Genomic DNA, 10,777 nt, shown 5'->3' with positions numbered 1-10,777 from the left:
CGGGGGGAGCCAAGGAACCGGAGGGGCGGGGCAGAGCTGGTGGGTCTCCCGACCGAGATGTAGGAGGTGGACCGGAGCTACGAGGCGGAGCCAGAGCAGAGGAGTCCCAAGGTGAACGCCCGTAGGAGGGAGGAGCCCAACGAGCTGGAAGGGTGGAGTGAGGGACACTTGGGGAGGAGGAAAACCCGGAGGCGAGGACGGGACGACGACCGACCAGGGCGGAGCCGGAGTGGTGACGATGCCTGGTGATGTTGCTGTGGAGATGGGGGCCGACGAAGGGGAGGGAGAAGAGACCTGAAGCGATACCACTGGTCCGACGGGACGAGGCGACCTCTTGGTCTCAGGGAGCGGAGGCGGAGAACTGGAGAGCTCCCTGAAAGCAGCTGGCAGAGAGGCACGCCACCGATCAGTTGAACCAGCGGCGTAGACGCGCTGAGGATGAACAGGGGCGTGTCGCTGTGATGGCTGCAGATGCTTCAGACTGGCTGAGGTAGGCAGAGGAGGCGGGAGTAGGAGGTTGGGCGGGTCCAACTGTGGCGAGGAGGAGCTTGACGGAACCAGTGGAGCTGACGAAGAAAGGGAAATGTCCACAGCACAGTCCGAAAAAATTTCCCCAAGAGACGTAATATGCTCACCCTCAGTAGCGTGGAGGTGGATGGCTTCCTCGACATCCTCAGCAGCTCCCGCGGCGAATCCCAGACAACTCGGCTCTCGCACCTGGTCGGGAGCGGGATCCGGGATCTCAACGACGCTGGGCTCAGGGGTTCGCTTTGGTTCACTGGTCGCGTTGTCGGGTTCTCCGCCCGGGGTGGGCTCGAGGTCCGTGGAGGGTGTTGGCGTGTCGATCTCTGGGGGTGAAGTGGGGCTGGCTGCAAACTCCCCATCGGCGGGGCCGACGGTGAATGGGGAGTTGTTGTGGAACAGCACCCACTCCACATAAGTGGCGAAGTTGTTCTCTGGACCGCCCGTTGGAAGACGTGCCCATGATCGCTCGTTCAGGCTGGTTTTCAGGAAAACACAGAGCGCGTGATCAGTGAAGTTGGTAAGGCACGCCAGGTCTAGAAAGCGATCTTCCTGGTCCAGAATTTGGATTTTAACTGAAGGGGGGAGATCCATAACGAGAATAAACTAAAAACGAAACTGTTAATACGGATAATAAAAAACTCTGGAAACAGGAGGGGAAACACTAAACGCAACGTTAAACTTTAAGGTTGGTCGTTCTGTCACATTCTCTACTACTACTATTACTAACTACAATGATAATGACGACAAGGAAATTAGAATCTTTATATTTACACTCAGGAGCTTTATTCAAACATACAATGATGACGAAGAACAGATTCACATGCAACATACATTCAACGACCGACCAGGGAAAGACACATGAGGGCAGAATATAAAGGGTGAGCAAACTATTTAAACACAGGTGTAAGAACTTAACTAATAATCAAACAGGTGAGACTAATAATGATGAAATGAGATAACAAATGAACTAAACAAGATGATTAACAATGAACAAAACTAAATGCAACACAAAACCCCGACATTAACCCTAAACCAACTTTTTATAGTTAATGATCTGTAAGAATGGGGCTTTATTAGTGCTGCTCATTGATTTGAGTAACTTTTTTGACATATGGGTATAAAGGGTTTCAATGCTACAATGTATGGTGTAAAAACGTCTGAGTGCTGCCCTCTTCAGGTTGAACGGTGGCTACTGCAGTTGAATTTTCCTGTTGGATGTTGCGGTACGGTGTGATGTAAGCAGTTTGATCCTACATAAGCAGGTTCAAGCTCACCACGCCCTTGTTACGATCTCACCACACCATTGGTACAAGCTCAGTTTGTCCCCACTATCTCCATTGGGATCTGCCCACTTTTCTAGCATTTTTCAAATATTGCCAGTGGGTGGAGTCAGGCTTTGACAAGGGGTTTAGTTACTCTTTAAATTAAAAAAGGTAACATCTTGTCAACAAAACTAAATTATATTTCACTATTCCGTGTTCTATCAGTGATTGCTGACCTACTCCCAACACTATAAAATTAACAGTGTCTTCATAAGAAGTTTATACAAGATTACCTTAGATAAATGAAGTGTTTAATGACAAGGCTGTAAACTCTAAGCATGTCAGAAAGGCCAGCATTGTAGATCCAGGGTACCCCACAATCTGCAATCCAGTCACCAAGATTGGCCTTCAGTGAAATGAGGTCACTCACACTTGTGCACTGAAGGATCTAAGCATGGCAGGTTAGGAAAACATTGTTTCAGATTAAAATTTAATTGTTATTAATCAGGCTAAATATTTGTGCATTATATACCTGTTGCATCTTAAAGTGCACTTCATTATCTGACAAGTCTTGAAAATCAAACTTGTCCAATTGCCCTTCCTGTCCACACATCAGCATATATAAAGCAGAATGAAGGACCTTAATCCCTGGACCTCCATGAATTATTGACCATGCAATGAGTTTCCCACCAGTGTAAAATCGGTTCTGTTCTAAAGCTGTCTGATTGTAGGCGAAAAAAACCTGGCCTTGTTTTCCTTCAAAAATTCCAAGTGCTGACTGTACATCGATCATTAAGAGGAAGAAAATAATGTCTGTTAATTAGAAAGAAAACAGACATTTTCATTTAAAGTTCAGTAGCTTTAAGTTTTAATCAGAACCATGCAGGAACAGCTTACACACACACACGCACGCACGCACGCACGCACGCACGCACGCACGCACACACACACACACACACACACACACACACACACACACACACACACACACACACACACACACACACACACAGTACAGTATGTGCATAGTGCTCTTTCGTAAAAAGTCTAAATTCTCTTTTACTTTGACTAAATTTAAAAGACCTTGTTCTTCAAGACTTATGGTACACAGGTAGGCAAAACAAGGGAAGTTTAGCACATTTCATACACAAATGTAACCCAAAGACATATAACTACATCGAAATTATTTCCAAAGAAAGAAAAAAAACAATCTTTAAGAGTAATTTACCAACCTTAAAGGAATAGTCTACTCATTTTCAATATTAAAATATGTTATTACCTTATATGTCTTCCGTGTGCTAAGTGTATTGAATAGCACTTATGGGAGTACTTCGACTCGGCGCAGTAACACCCTCCCTCTCCCATTATGAAAGGGAGAAGGGGAGCGGACTTTTCAGGCGAGTCGAAGTACTCCCAAAAGTGCTATTACGCCATAAATATAGTTCCTCTTTTAAATCCGCTTAGAAAAGCGCTACGTATTATTTTGTACCACCAAACTTGCTCGTATAACTGCCTAACATCACCCTGACCACAGACCCTCGTAGGCGGCCGAGGCGTGTTGCGAGGGAACACCCGTCTCGATGCAGCTTCAGGGACAGCGTTTGGGCGAACGGAGACGCCATCACCCAGCATGAAAACGGTAAGACTCCGCTCATCATTGTAACCTGCACTACTTGCCACATGTACAGTTTAGCTTCTTCCGTGTGCTAAGTGTATTGAAGTAGTAAGGCTGATGGAGAAGGTTGCAGAACTAGAAGTGCACATCCGAACGCTAGTTGAGGACAGTAAGACCGCTAATGTAAATGTTACAAACACTGTTTCGGGTGCGCCTAGTGTTAAGCGTAATACACATGGCTCGGTTCCAACCTCAGAGTCAAGGCGGCTGACTAACTGGGTGACTGTCAGGCGGCCTAGTCACATTCGGCATCCTGTTTTAATATCAAACAGATTTTCTCCACTCAGCAATACACCGGCTGAGACATCTATTAAAGGTGCCCTGGTTATTGGAGATTCTATACTCAGGAACGTTGGCATTGAGGCACCAGCCACCATAGTCGATTGTATACCGGGAGCCAGAGAGTCTGACATTAGATCCAAACTTAAAGTGCTGGCTAATGCTAAACGTAAGTTTTCTAAGATTGTTATTCACGCCGGCACGAATGACACCAGACTCCGCCAGTCGGAGATCACCAAAGATACTATTAAAGAGGTGTGTGAAATTGCAAAAACAATGTCAGACAATGTAATTTGCTCTGGTCCCCTCTCCGCCTACCGGGGGGATGAAACTTACAGTAGATTAGTGTCTCTTCATGGCTGGATGTCAAAGTGGTGCCCTCAGCGTAACGTAGGGTTTATAGACAATTGGAAGCATTTCTGGGGAAGATTTGACCTGCTAAAGAGAGATGGCCTCCATCCGTCTCCGGAAGGAAGTGCTATACTTTCTAGAAATCTGACCAATAGTCTTACTTTTGATATTGTCTGACTATCCAGGGCCCAGGTCAGGAAACAGACAGATCGGCTTACCCATCAGTCTGTTAGCTGCCTTGACATGTCAAGATCACATATATCCCAGCACATAGAGCCTTTTTTACAAGAGTACCAACACATCTCTACTGTGTCTGTTCCTCGAACAAATAAATACAGAGCACCATTTACCTCGTCTCGCACAAATCTTATTAACATAAAATTAAAACACAATACATTAACAGATGAAACTCAAATGTTAAAATTCGGCCTTCTTAACATTAGATCGCTTACCAATAAAGAACCAATTATCAATGAAATAATTACTGACCAAAACTTAGATGCACTCTGTCTAACAGAGACCTGGCTTAAAGCAGACGATTACATCCGTTTAAACGAATCCACCCCACAAGACTATTACTATCCTCGCCTAAAAGGGAGAGGGGGTGGTGTAGCTACAATATACAACAAAATATTCAAAGTAAACCATAAATCTGAATTAAAATTTAATTTGTTCGAAATAATACTGTTAAATATGGAAATAACTGATCGTAACAACAAACAGCTTTCGTTCATCTTAGCTACCGTATATAGGCCTCCGGGCCACCACACAGATTTTCTTAAAGAAATAGCAGACTTCCTATCTGAGCTCACAGTCACTGTAGATAAAGCACTTATCGTTGGTGATTTTAATATTCATGTGGATAACCCAAAAGATGCATTAGGACGTGCGTTTATGGATGTTCTTAATTCTCTCGGTATTAAACAAAACGTGTCAGGGCCAACGCATACTCGTAAGCACACATTAGACTTAATTCTGTCTCTCGGACTCAATAATAATGACATCAAAATATCACCCCAGAGCGATGCCATTTCAGACCATTGCCTTGTGTCTTACACGATACTTCTAGATAGGACCGCTCTGTCTACAACATGCTACAGATTAGCCAGAACAATTATTTCCACCACTAAAGATAGCTTTATTAGCACTCTTCCAGACCTGTCTCAAATGAAACATGTAGCAGATAATGGTGAAGATCTGGATATTATAATAGAAAACCTGAACAACGTTTGCCCTAGCACATTGGATGCCGTTGCTCCCATTCGAAAAAAGAGAATCAAAGAAAAAACGCCAGCTCCATGGTATGATCATCATACTGCAGCCCTTAAAAAAGTAGCCAGAAAAATGGAAAGAAACTACCGAAGCACAAAGTTAGAGGTATGGCGTTCAGCATGGAAAGAGAGTGTTCAACACTACAGACAGGCTATAAAAACCGCCAGATCTACCTATCTCATTCAAGTACGCTTATTAAAGAAAATCATAACAACCCTCCTTTCCTATTCAGCACAGTTGCGAAACTGACTAGAAACAAAGAACAAACAGAAACAAATAGTAAACTCCAACACAATAGTAATGACTTCATGAACTTCTTTACTAACAAAATTATGTTTATTAGGGAAAACATTGTAACTACGCAAGCGGCCACCACTATACCCAATAGTACATTTACCACTAGATTACCATACGAACATCTTGAGTCATTTAAACCTACTACAATCAGGGGTGCAAACTTGTCACCTTTCGGCGAAATTCGCCGTTTTTAATCCAAAATAGGTCATCCTTGTGATTCGTCTAGATCCGATGAGTTTTTGAAAATGAGGGGTGAGGGGGGTCTACGACAGGGTCGCAATGAATGAAAATATGAAAATAATTTCCAGATATTGTGGTAATGATGTCAAATCACTAGCCAGTTTGGCGGGTTATGTTTTACAATTTATAGTCACCTTATTTGCTCCCGAAGTTTAAACAGTCTGTGCAGAATGAGCGCACACACTTAACTCGTAGTATTTTCTAATCAAGGTTACGCGCCCACATCACATTGCTGTTCGCGTGGTCACCAAAACTTAACATTTGTACAGGTATTTAAGCACCGCAGTTTTAAAACAAGTGATTTTAAGCCGTTGAAACAAAAACAACAGCGCTATATGCGCGCGTTAGCTGTTTCAGTTTGAAAGGAGCGTGCAAGTCGCGCATCCGCCTCTCATTGAGCTTGTGAGTATTTTGCCGCTGTATTAGCCTCAAATAAGTTACACACATGCGTCAAAATTCCCGTCTTTGCAAGTGTCCTTATAAACACGACTATTTAGGTAAAAGAAAGTAAACAGCTGAAAGAGAAAACGCATGTGTAAGAGTATTAGATCCGGACTTTGGTCTTAAAGGGGAAGTTACCTAATTTTGCTCCTGTCACTTGTATTAATAAAACGGCATTGAAAGAAATCTATCACTGCTCTTAACTAAATCCCTTTTCTACCTTTAATACCTGTAATATTTGTATATCGAATTGTATAGGAATTGAATTCGAGTTGCTCGTTCAGGGTTCATATTCATAATATAGCTATGACTGTGAACTGTCGCGGTTACCACCTTCATTTACTAAAAGAAAATTATTTTTTAAAATCCAGAACAATGAGGTCAACTAATGTAGAAGGGTAGGCTACATGTATTTCCCCTTATGAAAAAAGATTAACACAAGCTATACTACAGCTAAATATATTTTTGAGAAAACAAAAGTAAATTAAAGAACATCATTTAGGTTTGTTAAGCGCAAATTAACAGAGCATCGGTCAATACAGAACAGCAGTGTCTTAAAGAAGTTAAAATTAGCCAGTATTTGTGCACCTGTAAATGTACAAAACGAATGCAATACAGAAGGCAGTGCATAATAATTTAGGGTATTTTTAATAATACATTAGTAGATAAATTAACGTGTATATATAAAGTATGAAAACGAATGTAATGTATCATTATTTTGGCTAAATTAAGCTGGAGAGGTCATTTTTAGTCACACAGATTTGTCATCATTTCAGAAAAAGCTTAAATGCTATCTATAATAACTTACATTATATCTTGTGTCTTCCTTTGTCGAAAATATGTAGAAATATATGCGAGTAAAAAAGTAAAAAGCGGAAACGTTTAGCTCACGCGGACCGAAGGAAAAGCCGTTAATAAAGCAGACTCTCCGTGTATAGAGGATGCTGGGATGAAACAGTCGAGTCGGCAGATAATCATCAATGTTTAAAATCTTTCACGCAGATACTGTTGATGAAAAACTTGCATATCTAAATGTCTAGGTGAAAGTCAAGTGTGCATTCAGTTCACAAAAGCAACCGCAGCGTTATATTGGCTGCATCCACGGAGCGGACGCTTATGAGGTTTTAATGCTGGTAAGCAACCAGTTATATTTTGGCGTCATTTGTGTTTATCAGTTATATTTATCAGTAATTTTAATCTTTAAAACTGCATCTAGAGGCAGACGACACCACAGATATTCTGTCATCTCAGTTTTACTTTTTCACACATTCACTGTATGATTTAACGAAATATGAAGTATTACATTTTTAATTGAAATTTACGATAAACAAATTGGCCTACTCTCTTAACTCTTGACAATCTATTTGGCCTTTTTTATACATGTACTGTATGTCGTGAAAAACAAGGCTGCATATAGTTTCATGAATTTAACGTGAAAGGCGCGGTTGTTGCGGTTGCTTTTTTCCATGCGGTTGGGCTTTTCAGTAGCGCGGTCATTCGGTTACCGCGACAGCCCTACTGTGAACAGAACAAACCCTGAATTGTTTTTTTTATGTATAGGCCTACTGAATAATAGGAAATACTAAGTTTCTTTTTTAAATAAGTTTCTGTAACACTAAACGCTTTGTATTTGTTCACATAAGTAAATGCATTATGATCAAACGATGAACAATATATTGTAAGCATTTATTAATTCTTGTTTATGTCATTACAGTAATTGATGTTAGTTTGTGGTTAACAGTTTCAAATTTGATTTAAAAAAATGTATTAGTAAATGCTTAAATTAATAAGATTTACAATGAATAAATAATTAATAAAACTATTAAAATTAAAATACAAATTATATATATATATATATATATATATATATATATATATATATATATATATATATATATATATATATACATATAAAATTAGCAATTGTATCTTTGTCACCTTTTTCACCCCTGAGGAGTTTGCACCCCTGTACAATAGAAGAGCTCTCTAAATTAGTAATGTCATCCAAATCATCGTCCTGTATACTAGACCCCATTCCCACAAAATTACTAAAAGAGGTATTTCATGGAGTGTCAGACACGGTACTAAATATCTTTAACTCATCTCTAGAATTAGGATACGTTCCAACAGCTTTCAAACTAGCAGTTATTAGACCGCTCATTAAAAAAACACACCTTGACCAGGGAGATCTTAATAATTTTAGACCTATCTCAAACCTACCTTTTCTTTCTAAAATATTAGAAAAAGTAGTGGCAAGCCAGCTACGCACATTCATAGCGAATAATAATGCATATGAAAAGTTCCAATCAGGATTCAGGCCCCACCATAGCACAGAGACAGCGCTGCTTAGAGTTACAAATGACCTCCTATTAACATCCGATTGTGGTGAAATCTCAATCCTTATATTACTAGACCTTAGTGCAGCCTTTGACACAATAGATCACAGAATCTTACTCAGTAGACTAGAAAACTATGTTGGCATCAGTGGTCAGGCTGGTTTAGATCGTATCTAACCAATCGCTATGACTTTGTTTATGTAAATGAGGAAGAGTCATATCACTCCCCGGTTAAATTCGGCGTACCACAGGGATCAGTTTTAGGCCCTATCCTATTCTCGTTATATATGTTACCTCTACGAGACATTATCAGGAAACATAACATAAGTTTTCACTGCTATGCGGATGATACCCAGCTTTACATCTCGTCACATCCTAGCGAAACCCACCAGCTTGCTAAGCTAACAGACTGCATTAATGATATTAGGGACTGGATGGCACATAACTTTCTTATGCTAAACTCCAATAAGACTGAGATACTTATTATTGAACCAAATCGCTACAAACATAGTATGTCAGATTACAAGTTGCACATAGATGGCTGCACGGTGGTGCCATCTTCCACGGTTAAGAATTTAGGCGTAATGTTCGACAGCAATCTATCTTTCGATAGTCATATCTCCAACGTCTGCCGCACAGCATTCTTCCATCTTAGAAATATCTCAAAAATACGCCATATGCTGTCTGAATCAGATGCAGAAAAGCTTATCCATGCTTTTATGACCTCTAGAATAGACTATTGTAACTCGTTACTCGGGGGATGTCATGCAAATCAGGTAAACAAGCTACAGCTGGTTCAAAACGCCACCGCAAGAGTGCTTACTCGATCTAAAAAGTATGACCACATTAGTCCAATTCTGGCATCTTTACATTGGCTACCAGTTAAATATCGCATACAATTTAAAATATTACTAACCACCTACAAAGCCTTAAATAGCCTAGCGCCCTCGTATATTAAAGAACTACTATCAGAATACAATCCACCACGTAAACTGCGCTCACAAAATTCGGGTCTCTTAATTATCCCTAGAATATCAAAAGTGTCTAAAGGTGGTAGATCCTTTTCCTACTTGGCCCCTAAGCTCTGGAATGATTTACCAAATAATGTTCGAGTATCAGACACAGTCGATCAATTTAAATCTAAACTTAAGACATTCTTCTTTAACAAAGCATTCACATAAAATGTGTCCAGTAAATGTACATTTCCGGCAGTAGTTATTTTGTCTAGAACAAAGCACTCACACACCTCATATGGGTAATACACTATTGCCGCAATAGTTAGCCTGTCTGGAACCGAGTTGACTTAAACAACTATAATGTATGACACTGTAGTGAATGTGAAAGACATAATTCACCTTTGTTATTAACAGTAGTTCTGTATAACTGTTCAGGGAAATTCAACAGCATCCAGGGTGGTGAGCCTTCCAACAAATCCTCCCGAAAATGAGAAGTATACAGCACTTAAAACCCACCTGTTGAAAACATTTGAACTGTCAGACGCTGAGAGAGCCAGCAGGCTTTTCTCATTTTTATTATATACATGGCCTGTTGTGCTTTTTCTAAGATTGCCTCGTCACCAATACAAAAACTTTCTTGTTTTGTCATGTGCTATGAGAATACTTTTGTCTCCTATGTATAGAGAATACTATCAGTATGCCCAGAAATTATTAAGATGTTTTGTTATCAACTTTGAAAAGATATTTGGGACACAATTTCTGGTTAACAATACACACAATCTTTTACATTTAGCAGATGATGCTATAAAGTACGGCCCTCTGGATTCGGTTTCATGTTTTCCATTTGAAAATTATTTGGGACACTTGAAACAAATAAAGTGTTTTTGTGGTTAAACACCTTTGCAAAATTCTAAATGTGAACAATTTCTCTTAATGTGTATCCTTGTGATTTATAGCCACTTATGCAGAAGCCAGGGTAAAACTACACCAAGCAGAGTATTCATCAGATTTGACTGACGGTGGAAATGGTTCAAGAAAAAGAAGGTAGGTGTTTCCAATGATGATCAACTTCAATGCCCTTCAGGAAAAATATGAAAGCAATAAGCACCTTTAATGTTTATGAACTTTTCTAGGCCAAGTGCA

This window comes from Misgurnus anguillicaudatus, chromosome 14 (assembly GCF_027580225.2).
Source record: "Misgurnus anguillicaudatus chromosome 14, ASM2758022v2, whole genome shotgun sequence".
NCBI lineage: Eukaryota > Metazoa > Chordata > Actinopteri > Cypriniformes > Cobitidae > Misgurnus > Misgurnus anguillicaudatus.
This window is presented reverse-complemented; position numbering follows the sequence as displayed.